The sequence below is a fragment of the Canis aureus genome, chromosome 5 (assembly GCF_053574225.1).
Source record: "Canis aureus isolate CA01 chromosome 5, VMU_Caureus_v.1.0, whole genome shotgun sequence".
NCBI lineage: Eukaryota > Metazoa > Chordata > Mammalia > Carnivora > Canidae > Canis > Canis aureus.
Window position 1 is genome coordinate 26,043,778 of NC_135615.1, and position 19,336 is coordinate 26,063,113.

Here is a 19,336-nt window from a genome sequence, read left to right on the forward strand (position 1 = left end):
GGCCACTAACCCATAGCCCCCATGGGCTAGTAGTTCAGGATTTTGAGACAATCTTCATTATAAAAACCTACGTGTAGATACGCACAAATTAACATGTGATCCCAGGACAAGTAGTGAGTAGTGGAATTAAAATTTTAAAAAAAGAAAAAAGAGGGATCCCTGGGTGGTGCAGTGGTTTAGCGCCTGCTTTTTGGCCCAGGGCGCGATCCTGGAGTCCCGGGATCGAATCCCATGTCGGGCTCCCGGTGCATGGAGCCTGCTTCTCCCTCTGCCTATGTCTCTGCCTCTCTCTCTCTCTCTCTGACTATCATAAATAAATAAATAAAGAAAAAATAATAAAGAAAAAAGAAGTGAAAGGTGAGGAGAGGGGGCTGGGTGGATTAAGGGATACTTTATATATGTTGATAAAGAAGGCTTTTCTGCTTTTTGCCGTATCTACTGCAAGAAGGAGGACGATTCTCAGCAATCAGACCATCAACATTCCAGAAAATTTCAACATCACTCTGAAGGGATGCATTGTTATTGTGAAAGGCCCCCGGGAAACCCTGCAGAGTGACTTCAATCACATCAGTGTAGAACTCAGTATCCTTGGAAAGAAAAAGAAGAGGCTCTGAGTTGACAAATGGTGGGGAGACAGTGCAAACAGTAGCCAGTTCTTTTCTATCTGTAGTCCTGTACAGAACATAGTCAAGGGCATTACCCTGGGCTTCCATTACGGGATGAGGTCTGTGTATGCTCACTTTCCCATCAACGTTGTTATTAGGGAGAATGGTTCTCTTGTTGAAACCCAGGATTTCTTGCTTGAAAAATACATCCGCAGGGTTCGGATCAGGCCAGGTGTTGCTTCCTCAGTATCTCAAGCCCAGAAAGAGGAGTTAATTCTTGAAGGAAATGACATTGAACTTGTATCAAGCTCAGCTGCTTTGACTCAGCAAGCCACAAGAGTTAAAAACAAGGGTATCAGAAAAATTGGGGGTGGTATCTATGTTTCTGAACAGGAATAGTTCAGCAGGCTGATGAATAAGATCTAACTTGTCCAGCTACAGAAACAGCAAGATGCCAGATGATTTTTCAGATTTATTTGTGACATCTTAAAGATGCAATAAATGCTGTGTTGAGTGGGGGGAGGAGGGGAAAGAAGGCCTTTTTGAGCGGGTGATATCAGACCAGACTTGAATAACAAGTGTCTAAGAGAGAGAGGGAGAAAGGAGAGCACATGAGCCATCAGAAAAGCAGCCCAGTCACGGAAAGAGCAAACGCTGGCTCCTGAGGCAGGACCCAGTTGGTGGTGTTGAGAACCAGCAAGACGGCCAGCACAACCGAGCAGATTTGCTGAGTACGGCGTGGTAAATGAGAGGGCTAGGCTGCAGAGAATGCGGGCTTTGTAACACACAGCGAAAATAGAGATATACCAGTGTCTCAGATCCAAGAAGGGCTTTGAAGATAATATTCTCTGTAAAATAAGATGGATACCATTTGGGGAGAGAAGGGAGAAAAAGACACAGCTTCTTTTAAATAAACAGGCCCATCTGTAAAGATAAAACTCTATGATTTGGGAAGAGAAACCTAATGCACAACAAAACAGAGCACCAGCACAAACACTGGGAATGGTAGAAAATAAAACCGAACCAAAACTTGACATCGTCTCACATGTCTGTTCTTGTGTTTGTTGCCTGTACTTTTGGTGTCAAATCTGTGAAATCATTGCTAAGGCTGATGTCACACAACCTCCCCCCCCACCCATTTTCTTCTAGGAGTTTCACCATTTAAGGCCCTATGTTTGTCTTTAATTCATTTTGAATTATTGACTCGTGTGTGGTGTAAGACAAAAGTCCAAAAACTTCCACGTAGCCAAGGAAACCACAGAGTGAAAAAGCAACCTATGGAATGGGAGGAGATATTTGCAAATCATATATCTGATAAGGAGCTAATTTCCGAAATACAAAAAAAGCCTTCTACAACTCAGGGTGCCTGAGTGGCTCAGTTGGTTAAATGTCCGACCCTTGTTTTGGGCTCAGGTCACGATCTCAGGGTTGTGAAATCGAGCCCCATGCCAGACTCCTCATTAGGTGTGGAGCCTGCTGAAGGTTCTCTCTCTTCCTCTCCTTCCTGACCCCACTCACACACTCTCTCTCAAAACAAAACAACAACAAAACTCCTACAACTCAATGGCAAAAAAAACTAACAACTAGATTTAAAAATGGGCTAATGACGTGAATAGGCATTTCTCCAAAGATGACGTACAGATGGCCAACAGGTATAGAAAAAATTTGCTCAATGACACTAATCATCAGAGAAATGCAAATCAAAACCACAATAAGTTATCACCTCACACTTTTTCGGGTGGCTGTTACATATTTTAAAAAAGACAGCAAATGATGGCAAGGATGTGGAAAAACTGGAAGCCTTCTGTACAACAGGTGAGAAGACAAAAATGCACGGCTGCTATGGAAAGCAGTAAGGAGGTTCCTCAAAAGATGAAAAATAAAACTAGCATACGATCCAGCAATCCCCCTCCTGTGTACTCATTCTGAATCTTAAAACATGTGACCCTTCATATTCACTGCAGCATTATTCACAACAGCCAAGATGTGGAAATAACCAAAGTGTCCACTGACAGATGAGTGGAAAAAGAAAATGTGCATACATACACACACACACACACAGTGGGATATTATTCACCCTCAAAAGAAGAACCCTGCAGTATTCGACAACATAGATGAACTTTGAGGCCACTATGCTAAGGGAGATAAACCAGCCACAGAAGGATGGATACTGCGTAACTCCATTTACACGAGGTCTCTAAAATAGTTAAACACATACAAGGAGACTGAAATGGTGGTTGCCAGGGATGAGGGGAGGAGGAAATGGCTAATTGCTAATCAAAGGGCATAAAGTTTCAGTGATGCAAGAAGAGAAACTTCTAGAGGTCTGCTGTACAACACTGCGCCCGCAGTTAACAATCCTGCATTGTACTCTTAGACCTCGGTCAGCTGTAATCTGTGATTGCCCCTCTGTTGCTACTGTTCTCTGACATTTGAGGCTACCGCTATTTCTCTTTCTTACTCTCCTTGCATTTTTCTCTCTTTCTTCTGTTTTTGAGCAATTTATCAGGAAAAATAAGAGTCCGGTATCTTTTCACTGCATTATGGGGCCTAGAATCCCGGTTTGCCTCATGTTGACCGACCACTGCCTTCTTTACCACCTTTCGTTTTGCCTCTACAAGTGCTGTCAACATTCCCTCTAAAAAGGTGCACTGGCTTTCCTAAAACCACCATGGTAACAACAACAAAATCTCTTTTTATCAAAAAGGACCTGGAGACAGTTACTAAAACCCTTGCAATTATAGAATGTGCCTCCTTCACTTTATCATTGTCGATTCTCTATTTCCCCCTGATTCCCAAGTTTTGCCAAATATGTTCCCATGTCGTGCTGCTCTTACAAGCATCATAAAGTTTGATTTGCTCTTTAGCGGCAGCACTCTGCCAATTGTAAAGTTATAATCTGATGTGATTTTTATTATAATTGTCATTATCATTACTGATTATTTAAGCGATGCCCACAATGCCCTGCCATCATGCTTTCTTGGATTTACAATCTGAAGTCTGCTGATCAGTGACTTTCTGGGCTTCACCTTATCTGGCCAGTTGGGAGGCTCGTGCCTGGAACCGAGAGAATAAAGGAGGGTACGCGGGAGGGACCCCCGGCACATCCCACCTCAGACTTCCCTTGCTCTCAGGCTTCTGTGTCTCAATGGTGTTTTCTCCTGGAAAATGCTGGCCACACCTGGGGCCAGAGAGTGAATAGAAGAACTTCAAGTGCAGAGAACTGACTAGACCTTGAAAGTTGGAATACAGTTTCTAGGGTTTTTGTAACAAGAAGCCTAGAATCCTAGAAATGGGCTATGAGGTCCTGCCAAGGAGCCAAAACTGGTTCCCAACTTCTCAAAAGGCACGCGATATGCTTATATAAGATCCTCCTTGCTCATGAATATTTTTGTTAATTTTCTCATACGCATTAGTATGACTGATATTGCTTGGACACCAGGCTTTACAACTGTCTCTTCCTATTTTCATAACTTGTTCTCCTCTCTTCAAATTCCATTTGCAGGCTCAGGGTAATAGCCTACAACATAATCAGTAGCTGTTGAGTCTGGCCAATTGCTTCCTGCCCCCTGCTTCCTAGACAATTGGTAGATGTGGCTCTGATACCCCATTCATAAGCTACTATAATATTCCAAATTGTTGCTATTGCATTCTTGGCACGTATGGTACAATTTTGAGTTCTAATTCAGTCAATTATTCTGGACGCTGGTCAACTTGTAGCTGCCATTCTCCTATGCCTTTATGTCTTGAAAACACACAAACCGCATCAGAGACCCAAGGGTTACACAGAACGCTTCCGGTCTTGCCTTCTTAATTTGCCCACTGATCGAGGTCATTGACAAAAACATAAATATAAACAGGAAAATCTTGAGTGAACCTACTTTTTAACACAGCTTTTTAAAAAGAAGCAGATCATGTCTGATTAACATTTGATTGTTTTTCCCCAGAGACTCAAATGATCAGAACCGCGAGGCGGTCGTGAAATCGTTAAAGGACGACAGAGAAGGGTTTTTGCCAAGCATTAGGCTAAAATTAGATATTCAGTTTCTGAATAACTGAACAGTGGTGTAAAACCAGTGTCTTGGGAAGTCTGGAAATGTTTTGAGAGCAGTTGTTTTGTTTTGATTTTTGAGTCATGTAATTTCGATATGAGTCAAGTATGATGATTTCACAGAAACGTTTTTGTAAATCTATGATCAACTTCAAGAAAAGAATCATCTAATGTACCACCTTTCTCTGAAAGAAAGAACCCTTCCACCTTCTTTAGTACTTTCACTTCCATGTAATAGCAAAAATAGCAGCTAAAATAGCAATATTTATTGAGCGCATTCACCGTACTGGGCACTGGCTTTAACTCTTTGTAGGGAAGACACTTATTCTTGACAATAATCCTGGGAGTTAGGGACCACCAACAGCCCCGTTTTATGGAGCAAGAACCCGAGCCCCGAGGAGTCAGCCGCTGTGCTCACGGCCATGTAGCTATGAAGTGGTGGAGGTAGGATTTGAGCTGAGTCCAATTCCAGGGAACACAGCAGTGAACTGCCAAGTAGACAACGATGTACCTGGATAATAAGCCCAGTGAAGACAATACAATGTACAAAATTCTTCTGCTTCCCTTTTAAAAAAAAAAAACCTGCAAAATCTCCCCCCACCCCATAATTTCGCAAGGGGATGACATTCAGAAAAATGCTTTCTTTCCATTTCTGTGCTTCAGAGTCTCTAAAGCGACTCACTCCTAATCTTTAAAATTTGTACATTTCACACCAGGAAAGACAGTCGGAGAAGGGAACATTTTATTCCCAAGTGACATTCTGGGTTTAACTATCCTTTGCAACAGTTTTGTTTTGAAAGATCTCCGTGGCTGCATATGAACCAGCCAGATGTCAACGATGAGTCTACCATGTACAATATTCCCCAGAGACTAAAAATACTCCTTGCTGATAGAGTATCTGGAAATACCACGCGAACACCATCGGACCTGATGCATCACTAAGTGTCTGTGTAAACGCCTCTGAAACAACAGATGTTCTGGGCTCCTGCTGTTCCCTCTGAATAACAAAATGACTTGTGGGGAGCTGAAGCTCCCCTCTTCTCCACAACAGTTTGGGGAAGAACCAATGAGTTTCTGTCCTCACTTCGACTTCAGAAAGGAGCGTTAGACACTGCGCAGGGCCCGGAATCCACCTGTGGCTACCGGCAGGTTTCTGCAGGTGTTTGCCCGTGGGAGGCTGTCAAGAGTTGGCCCAAATCAGGGCAATGCTCCTGACAGAAGAAAATTAACCAGCAGGAACTTTCTAGGTGCCGGAATATCTTTCCGGGACACAGATATGTAGGTGGAATCTGCACTTAAAAATAACTCAGTGATGGGAACAGCAGAGAAGACTACGGCTGAGCAGTGCAGATAGAGGAACAGTTACCTGGAAGATGCGCAGTGAATGATGAGGCCTGACATACAGGATGGGGCCCAGAGAGGGCCCCAGGGTTGTAAACGAGAAGCATTTTGAGTTCCCTCAAGGGAAGATAGGGGAAATCTCAAACATTCAGATCATAAAAGGCAGGAGGGAATGTGACAGTCAATGGAAATGGATACGCAACTGTGGTTGGAACTGCAAGGTTAGCCATCATGCTGATGATCACCAATCCTCGTAGCCACAGGTGCTCTGCAATCTCCAAAGCCCTGCCGGGGGCACCGTGTCATCTGACCAATCAGGAACCTGACACTAGAAAGTGGAACCAGGTCCTGAGCCCAGAAAAGGAGATAAAAGTCAAAGGGAACTAAATTAAAGGTGATTTCAAGTTCTCCTCCCTGAAACTAAAGACGTGAGAAGGGTGCAGGGTAAAACAGCTCCAAGCAAGAAGACTCACCAAGCCTGACATGAGCTAAGACACTAAATTCACTTCACAAAGATAAATGCAGATACAAACTGAGTCTGCAGCACAGCCTGTGATGCTCAGAAGAGTCAGAAGACCCATGTCCCGGACTGGGCTCAGTGACTTACCAGCTGTGTCACCGGACGGCAATACCCAAGCCTACTCTTTTTTATCTGCAAAACAACAGTGAAAGGGCCTGCTTCCCATGATCTGTGCAAAATGTACATTTGGTATTGTTGAGTGTTTAGGAGGCCTGCGAAAATGTCACTTTATTTATTTATTTTTTTATAATAAATTTATTTTTATTGGTGTCCAATTTACCAACATACAGAATAACACCCAGTGCTCATCCCATCAAGTGCCCCTCTCAGTGCCCGTCACCCAGTCACCCCCCGCCCTCCTCCCCTTCCACCACCCCTAGTTCGTTTCCCAGAGTTAGGAGTCTTTATGTTCTGTCTCCCTTTCTGATATTTCCTACCCATTTCTTCTCCCTTCCCTTCTATTCCCTTTCACTATTATTTATATTCCCCAAATGAATGAGATCATATAATGTTTGTCCTTCTCCGATTGACTTATCTCACTCAGCATAATACCCTCCAGTTCCATCCACGTTGAAGCAAATGGTGGGTATTTGTCGTTTCTAATGGCTGAGTAATATCCCATTGTATACATAGACCACATCTTTATCCATTCATCTTTCGATGGACACCGAGACTCCTTCCACAGTTTGGCTATCGTGGCCATTGCTGCTATAAACATCGGGGTGCAGGTGTCCCGGCGTTCCATTGCATCTGTATCTTTGGGATAAATCCCCAGCAGTGCAATTGCTGAAAATGTCACTTTAAAATGATAATCAGATTGGTCTTTGTCAATCACTTACAAACGTTTCTCAGGATAACAGAGTCACATCTAAGATCTCTATCGTTTAAGATCTCTATCGTCTAAGATCTCTATCGTCTAAGATCTCTCATCTAAGATGTTGTTCCCATCCTACAACTAAGGAACACTGGAACCGAATGGTCAATTTGTGGACCCGGCTTTAGAAATTAAGGCCTTCCAGTTTCTGACCTCTGGATCTTTTCATTGGGGAAAATAAACCATTTAAATAAAAAGTACCCCAAGTCACACAGGGAGAAGAGAGGAGAGCGTCTACTTCGTGCTCCATGTTTTACTACTCGTGAGCACTAGAAACTGCTGGCTTTCTTTTCTACCCTCCACCCACTGTTAATTGCAACAAGTGGCCAACCCTCATTTTCAGATAAAGATCTGAACGGTGTGTTGCCAATATGGGAAGATATATTTTTGAGGCGGAAACTGAAGAATTACTCTGTGCTTTGCCTTTGTGGTAAAAACAGAAGCTCAACTCTACATTGTAAACTGAAAATTAATTTCAGTCTCGGTCCATGAGAATTTGACCAGGCGGGACCAAGGTTTCTTTAAGATGGTCTACTCAACTTACGTACACCATAGTTGAGAGATGGGACCAGGGAAAAGAGAAATATAGCAGGCAGTTCTTCTCCTTTCACTAATAGTAAATTGCTGTATATAATCCCATAGCCAGCAGGCATAGCTTAATGCACTAAGCTTCAGGTTTGCTATGCGTAGGCTGTTTAAAACCTTAAGTTCAAATCTCAGAAGGGTCTGTATGACTCCTCATCTCCTTGAGTTTGATCAATTATATTTCATAGATTTTTATTATGTGAGAGACTCCAATAAGGCTTTATAACCCAAATCCGGTTTATCTTATGGAGACTCTAAATACCTTGTACTTTTTATTTATCTAAATATTGAGTTTCAGGCTTTACTGTCTCTTAACACCTTCCCAGAACTTAGGGAGGAAATTGTGTGAAAACTTTTAATTGGGATGAGAATCCTCCGGCGGAATTGTGAGCTACATAATTTATATATGTAGGCTTCCAGTATTGGTGAAAGGATGGATGTAGGAGACCCAGTCCATGAGGCAAAGACGAATCCAATGTAGTATGTGATAGTAACTGCCATTTATTGAATGGCCACCATGTGCTTGGCACTTGATGTGAATTATCTCATTCAATCCTCATGGCTCCTCTGTGAGGTAGATATTTTTATACCCAGTTTACAGAGACTTCCAACAGCTCTGTCCAAAGCCATAGGAGCCGAAAAAGGAGAATAGGATTTAAACACAGGTGTAGCTGATCCTACGTCCACGACGTTCCATTTACGGACACTGCCCTACGATCGCTGCACGTCTAAATAGAAGGTAATAACAACAATGTATATGGAAGGCACCAAGAATGCAGTTGTCCAGGGAAAGCCCAAACCAGAAAGGCAGTGGGACCCAGGGACTCAAGAAGGGAACCTGGGTCAATCTGCCATAAATTTTCTATCAAGATTGTCTTTAAAGAGCCGGTGACTGATCTTCCCACTCAAGCCATGCCTCATCCACATGGTGAGTGGGCAGGCTTATGGGCATGGTCTCTAGAAGAGCCCAGTGTGGGTGGGTGCCAGGGTGTAATGCCCTTTCAAAATGTCACAGGCGAAAGTTCTTAGACTCAGTGGAATGTGGACTCTGCTGAGATGGCGTGGTATGGAGACCTGGGGCCCCCAGAAGTCATACCCCATCTGGGAGCATATTGTTATCTTTTGCTTTGTCTAGTCATCTCCCTAGGTTCCTGTATTCCTTGCTACTAAAGAAACTCTCCATCCTCCGTTCATAGCCTTCCATCACATGACCATCCTGTTGTGACTGAATCTGGAGTGAAGCCACAGGCAAAATCAACTGTGTTCCATGTTAAGGGTGATTCAATGGGTGCCACTAGTTTTTACCTGTAGTCAGAAACAAAAACAGGGCAAAATGAGGGGTGGGTGGGAGTGGAAATAATCACATCAATTGGAGACATGTTAGATCGGAATTGCTTGAGGATCATCCAGGGGAGATGTATGGTAGAAAACTGGATATAGAGTCTCAAGTAAATGGGAAGTTCAGAAGTGGAGACCTAAGCAGGGAATCGTGGATATTCAGGAGATACGTTGAACCACAGAGGATAAGCTCGCCCAAGGAGAGAATATATAGAAAGAAGATTAGTGGGTTAAAGCAGAACCCTGGGAAATACAGAGAGAAAGAGACAGAGAGACAGAGAGACAGACAGAAAGAGAGGAGAATTAGGAGAACAGCCAGAGAAATCAGAGAATCAGGAGAGAACGGTGATGGGGAATATGGTTTAAAGGGCAGCATTTCTCAGAGGATATTCCTAGTTTTATCTAAGATAAGCTTTACAGATTAAAGTAAAAATGCCCTGCTAATTTGTAGCATGAATCTTTAAAGAGGATTATATAGAGAGAGCCTTCTGAAAATATCTGACCACAGAACTCTTCATTTTACATAAAACCTATTCACATGTCTCATAACCAAGTTTCCTCAGAACACATTTTGGGAAAACCTAGAGTCCGTTTCCCTAAATAAGAAACTGTTTTTGTTGTTGTTGTTGTTGGTTTTTAAAGATTTTATTTATTTATTCATGAGAGACACAGAGAGAGGCAGAGATATAGGCAGAGGGAGAAGCAGGCTCCCTGTGGGGAGCCTGATGCGGGACTTGATCCAAGGACCCCAGGATCACGCCTTGAGCCAAAGGCAGACGCTCAACCACTGAGCCACCCAGGGGCTCCCCTAAACAAGAAATCGTGATCTCAGTACACAGAGAGAGCCAATATATAAGTATTCAATAGGGGGTCCATTTTGACAATTAGTAAGTCATTGATTACCTTTACCAGAGCAGTTTTAGTGGAGCACGAAGGACAGAGGCAAGGCAGTAGAGGACCGAGTAATAGGAAGGTAGGATGTGAAAACAGTGCAGATTCATTTCTCTTTCAAGAGACCTGGGTTTGGAAGGCCACACACACAGGCTAGGAACCAGAGGGGAGGTAGCTCCAATAGGACATTTCAGGATGGAAGAGCTCTGTGCAAATTTATAGGGTGGAGGAAAAACCAGAGATAGAGAGGAGCCAAAAATATGTGGGTGGGTTGAGAGAGTGGGTTGAAGGGGTAGGTGCGGGGACAAGGCACCGGAGACGCAGATAGGAACCAGATGGATGAGGGATTACGGAGTGTGCACATGCAAATAAAGTAGCCAGCCACGAGAATACAGAGAAAGAGGAGCTCAGGGCTGATGGAAAGGACTGGGCAGGTCTCCTCACAAGAGGTGGCCCTTGGCCCGGGCCTGGAATGAGCAGGAGAGAAGCAGAGAAGATAGGCATGCCAGAAATGCAAGCCATTCCAAAGGGACAGGAGCCAGAAGACAAGGTGTGGAGGTGCTCGAGAACAGAGTGTGCCTAAGGAAGGACGTCTGGGATTGGAATCCCAGGCCTCTTCATTCTTAGCTAGTTCCCTTTGCATCCGATGTCACTGATTCCATGGAATAGGATGTCTGATTGACTCCAGGATCCTTCACAGTGACACGCTCATCCATCTGTTGATTTGTACTTTGGGGCCCTATTTTATTATCTGCTTCCCCATACCTAAAGTTGCACAACCCAACTTTTCTACTGAAAGGAAAAGGAGGGTAAAGAAACACACAGTCTCCTCTTGGTGGACTGAAGAGTATCAACAAACAAACCTGGCCAAAACAACCCAAAATCTTGGGAGTAAAAAAATTACACATCCAATCTGGAACTTAGAGTTCAGGCAAGAGATTTATGCAAGACCAGAACCTGGAAAGAGAGGTGTATAATAGATCTATACGAGATGGCATTTTCCACCTTCCTGGAACTACATCTTTTTCTAGACAAGAAGATGGGAGTTGGTTTTCGATGATCACTGTTTACCACTTACAGGGATGAAATAATCAGTATTTTTGGTAATCGTTTTTAAAAACAATTATTTTAAAGGGTTTTCTTGCCTGGGCAATTCAAAGCAAGGACTCTGTAAGTTATCTCTTGCTTTTGGAGGAAGTGTGAGTACGGGGGCTCGGGCGTATTCAGGAGACATTTCTCCAAAACAGGTTTGCTCTGCGCAGACTGCAGAAGCAGAAGCTTCTCAACTGTTTTCCTCTAGAACATTTCCACTCTCTAGCTAACGTCATGTTAAAAAATAATAACAGAAATGGAAATTATTCCGTTCTAAAGATGTCATTCTAATCAGAAGGCTGTCCCACTCAGTTCCTTGATGAGGCCTCTTTGTTAGTCCACGCAGCAGCTGGTGGAGGTTGCTCTCCACCCCAAACAAATATTTAAGCAACAATTATTAAGTGGCAAATTGGTAACCTCAGACACCAGCATCACCAATAGCCTGTTGAAAACAGGACCATTAGACGTACATATCTTTAATTGCCACAGACCATTGAGCTTTGCTGAGGACAAATATCTCCACTCCTGTGGGGAGGCTTATATAAACAGACCTCAAGTAGCTGCCCGTTACTTCAGATGTGTAGGGGATGCATCTGTATTCGATATGTATTCCGAGGCAAGGAACTATGGAGACCATTCCTTCCTTTTTGTGCAATGGGTTAGTGAATACATGAATGTGCCTATAAGTGTGTATGTGTGTGCACGTGTGTAAGGGACAGAGAGGGAGACATGGAGCCCATGCGATATTGAATGTGTTTCTGTATGTGCAGCAAAATAGGAATGTTTGTAGTTTGCTTATTATTATGTAAACCAAGGGGATAGACTGGTTGATCCACAGGCAATTATTTGCTCTACTTAATGGATAAGTCTCCATTTCGCTTAAGAAAATGCACCTTCAAATCCTGGAAGCCCCCGTGAGTCACAGTCCTTAGAGACACCTCATTGTTTCTGCTTCCCCATAAGGCCCACCCTCGCCTGCAACTTGGTGGAATTCAATCCACGCCTTTTGGGGTTTGCGCAAATCCCGCATTTTGAAACAGTCCCTGGATACTTTTGTTAGAATCATACTCCCAACCTCAGCTGTTCTTCCTCCCAGAAGAAAATCAAAGTCTTTGTTAATCCCATTTCTGTATTATTAGAGTCAGTTAAAAGTATTCTCATTCCTAACAAGAAAAAAAAAAAAGGTCTTTCAGAACTTAGAGTCATTTCCTTATTATTCATTTTAACTCCAATCATTAGAAGTGTATCTCTTTAACTATCACAAAAAAGAAATTTTATCAGTAATCATAATGGTCGGACCTTCAGTGTGGATTCTTTACCAAGAGAATATTGCACTTTAGGAAACTGTCCCACTCTGATGACCGAAAGTCTTTTACTACTAGTATCTTAAGCAAAATGTGCTGATATGGTGTCATTTTTGTTACACATTATTTTCAGCCTAAAAGAACAGAGTGAAGAATGATACAATCAGAACACAATGCACAGGCAGCAGCAAGTTATCTAAAAGAATCCTGCCCCCACCCCGCACACCCCCACCTCCTACAAACAGCATAAAGTATACAGTACTCCTTGAGTTTTGGAATCCGTAACTCCTCATTTCTCCATTTCGACATCAGAAGAGACACAAAGCAAACTATTTACATAGTTTAAAATACAGCATGATATATGTATAGATGTATATTTAACTTTGGGAACATCGCTAGGTGGCAGCTGGTATTCTAAACATCATTATGCATTCCACCCCGTGCAATGGAATACAGATTATTTATAAAATGAAAAATTAGGTGCTCCACATTTAAAGGCCAAGATTTTTTTTTCTAGGTCAAAAGAATGAAAGTTTTAGCGATCTTTAAAAAAAAAAAAAAAAAAGATGCACTGCCAGTTCTTGCTTATTAAGCAGCAATGATTAAGTTGGTGCTCTCCCCAGTACCTCCCGCTCCGCCCTCCCTGAGGCTGACGGCTCTGAGAGAAGACGGAGGCCAAGGCGGTTCATTTTGCTCCTCTTACCACCTCTGAATATCAGTCTGGAGGGACAGAGAGGCTGAACCCATAGGCTTAAGGCAAAATTTTCAGATCATGGTGGATTTTAATGACCGATGCTCTCTACTTTCTTTTTTTTTTTTTTCTTTTTTTCTTTTTTTTTTTAAGATTTTCTTTCTTTATCTGAGACAGAGAAGGAGAGCATGCATGAACAGTGTGGAGGGGCAGAGGCAGAGGGAGAAGCAGACTCCTCGCTGAGCAGGGAGCCTAACCAACCATGGGACTCGACCTCAGGACCCCGCGATGATGACCTGAGCCGAAGGCAGACACTTAACTGACTGAGCCACCCAGGCGCCTCTGCTCTCTACTTTCTAAGGACTAGAGATAATGAAGCACTTTTCTTTTTCTTTTATTTTCTCTTCTTGACTTTAATAGCCAATATCATCATGCCATGTCCCCTGCAAAGCACAATTTTTAGATTTTCCTGAGATGCTTTGCCTATTGGTCTATGTGGAAGCACACCCACCTTCCAGAACATTCCAACTACATGAGGCATAACTGACCAAGGACCACAGCTGTTGTGTTCTGAATCCACCAGCACGCTGCCTCCGGGTCACGCTTCCCAAGAGCTGCTCCCAGCCACTGATTGGGCACAGAAGGGATAGTAAGACAAGCCCGTTCCTGGAAGACCCAGGATAGCTCTCACTCAAGGACCCCCAAGCCTTGTGGAATCTTCGTCGGATTTGGGTTTGGTAACTTCTACCCAGCCTTCCTCTCCCTCAGGCTCAGTCCCTGGATACTTTTGATGCAGTATTATGGGGCTATGCCCACCTCCACTGAAGTTCACTCAGATTCCATTTGCCCTTCCCTTTTTGTCAGCCAGACAGTGATGAGGGAGAAGGATGTGTCTTCCTTCCATGGCACTGCAGTCTGGCCACTCTCCCAGCCTCTTCCAGATCCTTCTCCATTTTCTCTCACAGACACTTCTAATAAAATCCTTTCATGGGTATTTCCTTCTTGGTGGCACCTCCTTCTCAAAGTACCCAAACTCGAACAGACTAAAATTCTATGTGCAATCAGGTGTAGGAAAGAATGAATCAACAATCAATGAAATCAGCATCACAGAGTGTGTGTGTGTGTGTGTGTGTGTGTGTGTGTGTACTTGGGAATTTCCTGGCCACAAATGGCCAGCTCAGAACAGCTGCTCTGGTTCACCCCAAACAATACCCATCAGATGGCTGGAGGAATTTCTTTTTCTTTCTGATCTGCCAATGGTGATGACTTTCTTCTATTCCTTTAGCCCCAAATGATACAGAACTTGCTGGTACCTGGGATCTGGGGTGGGTTCTGAGGCAGTCCATGCAGTGATACAGGGCTACAGGGGCTGATGGCAACTCATGATGCCTTGCAGCTATCCTGGTCCTGACTCTGGCCACCTGGTCCTGTCTACCGATTTCCTTAATTCCCTATTCCCAGACATGCTTCCCATCCTCAATGGAGAAGACCTGCTCAGCATCAAGTACTTTGGGATTTCTCCTGAAAAGTAAGTGAATGGATGTCTCAAAAAACACCTCCATCAGCTGTTAGTTCTTTGTAAATCTGAAGAAGGAAAGGAAAGGGAAGGGTTGTGGGCATAGTAGGAAGCCTATGGGAGTAGAGCTACAGTGATGGTGGCTGAAATATCTAAGTAGGCTTGTCCACAGCTGGCCCTTGATAAGAAAGATGAGAATTATGAAAAAGAAGACCAGGAGTATCCCCAGTGGTTTATGCCACGTAAACCACATAAATACGGGGAGTACGTGCAGTTCTCCCCGAACTGTGCTTTGTCATGACCCAGCCATGGAAGGAAGACACATCCTTCTCCCTCATCACTGTCTGGCTGACAAAAAGGGAAGGGCAAATGGAATCTGAGTGAACTTCAGTGGAGGTGGGCATAGCCCCATAATACTGCATGGTGGATAACTACCCAGTGTGCCAAAGAAACTCAATGTGTCCAAAACAGAACTTCCATCTCCTTCCTCTCTGTCCCTCTATCTGGCAACCCTGTTTGGTTGGTGGTGATTTGTATCACCGTAAATCCCAAGGGTTTCCCTTAGGAACCCAGTATTAGGATCCGCAGTATTATTAGAACTATCTTTGGGTGAATTATGAGTTAGAGAGACATTTGCTACGATTGATTATTGCAGTTCTTCTGTGGCAAAAAACATTTTGAGTTTTCAAACAACAGATACTAAATAAACTAGAATATGATCCATTCATAAGTTGGGTAGTAGCTGTGCTAATGATGTGGAATACATCCTCACTTAGAAAATGATTATTATCATTAATCAGTTAGAGCTATTCATTCATAATCTGATATATTTGGAGCTCAGCTTGATCTCTTTTAAGTCTTTTAACTTCTGCGTTTAGCAGCTAGTTACTTGACAACATTTGTTTCTATGAGTAATGTTGCTTTGTGCTCCTAAACTCCAATTAAAAACTGGTAGAGATCTGATGTATCAGCAAATAAAATTTGAAGGAGACTTTAAATATTAATCGGATGCAATGATTCTCAGGATGTGGCCTCAGGATCAGTAGTATCAGCATGACCTGGGCATCATTAGAAATGCAAATTATCAGCCCCACTCCACACCTCCTAAATCAGAATCTCAGGGGGTGGGGCCCAGAGTTGCATTTTAACAAGCTCCCCAGTTGATTCTGATCCATACTCAAGTTTGGGAACCACTGGCCTCATGAATCTACCATCTTTAGGCTAGGATTATATAAATCATGGGTCGTGTAAATGGTTTTAAGTGTGCTATAGGTAATAATCCCTGTAGAAAGCATGAAAATAGCTCCAAGAATGAATCTTACCTTTCATTTTATTAAGATTTTATTTATTTGAGAGAGAAAGCATGAGCAGGGGGAGGAGCAGAGGGAGAGGGACAAGTAGATTCTGCACTCAGTGTGGAGCCCAGGGTTGGGCTCCATCTCACAACCCTGGGATCATGACCTGAGCCGAAATGAAGAGTCAGATGCTCAATGGACTGAACCACCCAGGCGCCCTGTCTTGACTTTTAAAAGAGTTTTCAAGCCAGCTGGGGCATCTCAGACACATGAAATTATAACAGAAAGCTGATAGGACAATAAATCATTAAATTTGTGTAAAATCGAACTGTTACTACAGGATATTCAAGAGAGGAGACTATATTATTATAATATAGCCCAATATTATATTATTGGGCTATATCTCTTTGGATATGATTCAACATTTGCCTCACAAATATATAATTAATTTTGATGGCAAGATATTCTTCTAGTAAATGAGGAAAAAAGAGGCTAAAGCCTTTTTTTCTGGACCCCAAGAATTGGGTTAGGGTTAAATTTCATCTTGTCTCTAAATGCACTTTGTTTTCATCTTCAAAGACAGTGACTCTGCAGCCTTTCTGAGCAAATCATGGCAGTATTTTACCACTGTGAGAGCTGAGAGAGGTTTTCATGCCCAGCTGAGAGCTTTTCTTATTGACCAGAAAAAAAGCTCTTCATAGCTAATTCATAATTGCCACTGTGAGACAGTGGGATGTGAAAGCATTCTGTAAAGTTTAAAAGTTATGCACAAGTTAGATATGTGCTACCGTCATTATTACTATTGTTTGATTTAAACAGTAGCACTGCTTCTGCATGAGAGGGCTTAATGATGTTGTTGACTCTAAAATGATGACATGAGAAGGGAAGGTTCACGTGCGGTTTAAAATTAAAAAAAAAAAAAACACAACCTATTTCCTCATTCCTTCTGTAGATGTGTCTGAAAACGTACAACCGACAAAAGCCCCAGGCTTTCTGTTGCTCTCAAGATATTTTTTTTAAGTTGCTGCAATGACATAAAATCAAATCCCTTTGAAAGGTGGATGGTCTCAGATATAATTCTATAAACCTGATCCTAAAACTAAAAAAGGGAATAATTTGCTCACTTTTGGTGGTCATTAATTCTTTGAAGTTACAAAAGTACTTATTTAGGAAATTACCTTTTCCAGGGCACTAAATGACATCTTAAAAGTCTGAAAGTGTTAAATCACCTTCCAAGAGTGGTCAGTTTACTCCTTAATCACTGATCACATCCATCTAAATAGCTTCAATTTCCTTAGTGCTAGATTCTGATAAACATAAAGCACCTTTATAGGCATTATCAAATCATCCTTTCCCATAAAGTTAGGGTGGGGGAAAGGGAGCCCCTGAAAATGATTTTAGAGCTTCCCCGGTAAAGGAATACCATGGCTTTCAGAGATTTTAACTATAGATTTGTCCAGTAGTTGCGAAATAATATCCAAATGTTGTGCTTTCTTTTTTATTGGTCATGCTCTGTGATACCAAGGAAGACATCTAGTCTAATATCTTCTTGATTCCAATTTATCCTTTCAGGCTGAACGGGAGCATATAATATTAGAATTTAAGTTTTGGCTAGGAGTGAAGCTTTCTGAAGTTTTTTCAATAACTGTGAATATGGTGGGAACTCAACAGCCTTGTTCATGAGGAATCTAAATCAAACTTTAGATTTGATTTTTGCCTTTAGGCATTTCCGGGCTAGAGTGGAAATGGCTGAAGACTCATTGCTGCCTTTGCACTGAAATCAACACAGTCAAATGACAAGTTCAGGAGGGGACCCCTTCCTTCACCTAAATGGACACATTTACCTATTCATGTGACTTGCACTCTGACTTAAGTTTGCTACCCTTACCTACAAGTCATAAATTAAGTCTAGTTCATGGGCTACCTCATTATTTTCCAATAAACCCAGGGACTAAAAAGAGCTTCCTTCAAAGTAGAAATTCATTATGACAAACATATGGGGGGGTGGTGGTCAGGGACCTGTCATTAGATGTGAACACACACAGGACTATGGAGGGATTTCAATCCGTCAGGCAAAGGTAACCCAGTATGTTCTTATCCCATTTTTCACCTAAGTCTCTCTAGGTTTTAGCTTCATGGGTTGCTTGTGTCCATGCTTCTGAGAAATTTTTAGGGAAGGCTCTAACCCTCGATGCTGAGGAGTGTGAAAGACCCCATTAAGTAGCCAAGGTTAAAGACGGCAACCTTAAGTGTGTAATAGAAGAGCAATAATTTTTCAGTGTTGACTAAAAAGAATTTATTTAGAGAGAAGATTAATCCATTTGACTTACCAAGATGGTATTCAACATTAAAACATGACACTTGGAATGCAGGAAACCAAAGGCCATGCAACAGAGCAGAATCTACCTCAGCACTAGCCCACAGTTTGGATGACCTTAGGAGATCTTTTAAGAAATATTAAATTTTTCTCCTACTTTTTTCCTATCATCTCACCTCTTCCCTCTATTTCCTCACTAGAGTTGTTGAGAGACTTCTTGTTATACTATATTTTCTCTGTTACTTCAAGCACAAAAACCTCTTATGGTAGAATGATGGTCTTATCCTAGAACAAGTGGGGGTTCCAAGGGCTCTTCGAGGTCTGTGGGTTGCTGTAGAAAAAGCCAAAGGAGACAGGGCAGGGCTCCCGGACTAGCACTTGGAGCCCCATTTCATTTCTTCTGAAATCTCCACCAGGTGCTCCCGTGGGACTTGTGGGTTAGAAGTGGGAGAGAAGATACAGCCTTTTCTAACTTTAGATTTGATTTTTGCCTTTCATCTATACTTGGATTAGGAAAAAAAAAATCAGAGGAAGAAACAAAGAGAAAAAAGTATACCCAGGAAGACAATAAAAGATTAACTTAAAAATTAAATAATGTGGAAAAAACTTCAAACGTCTTTTCATTTTTTTAAAAACTAAATCTTCAGTGCCACTGGCACTACTGTTTAATTAGTCAAATGAAGAAATTTACCTGGATGAGAATGTCACGCACTTCTTCTTCAACACGGTAATATTTCACAATATACTTTTGGTTTTTCTCTTCAGGAAGTCAATATCCCAAACTATAAATACACAGTTTAATCTTCTGCCAATAAAATGAGGTCAGCTTTCCTTTGGGTCTCCTTTAGAACTTGAGATCATTATCCCCTACTCCAAATCCCCTCACCTACTTAAAGACCTTACCTCTTCTCTCTTT

At 42.3% G+C, this 19,336-nt stretch overlaps 1 protein-coding gene and 1 pseudogene across 2 annotated transcripts in view; one reads left to right on the forward strand and one right to left on the reverse strand.

Annotated features, from left to right (window-relative positions):
- CELF2 (CUGBP Elav-like family member 2) overlaps positions 1-19,336 on the reverse strand; it is an 814,981-nt gene that overhangs the window by 345,738 nt on the left and 449,907 nt on the right. The window lies entirely within an intron of this gene.
- On the forward strand, positions 381-1,623 carry LOC144313362 (large ribosomal subunit protein uL6 pseudogene; annotated as a pseudogene).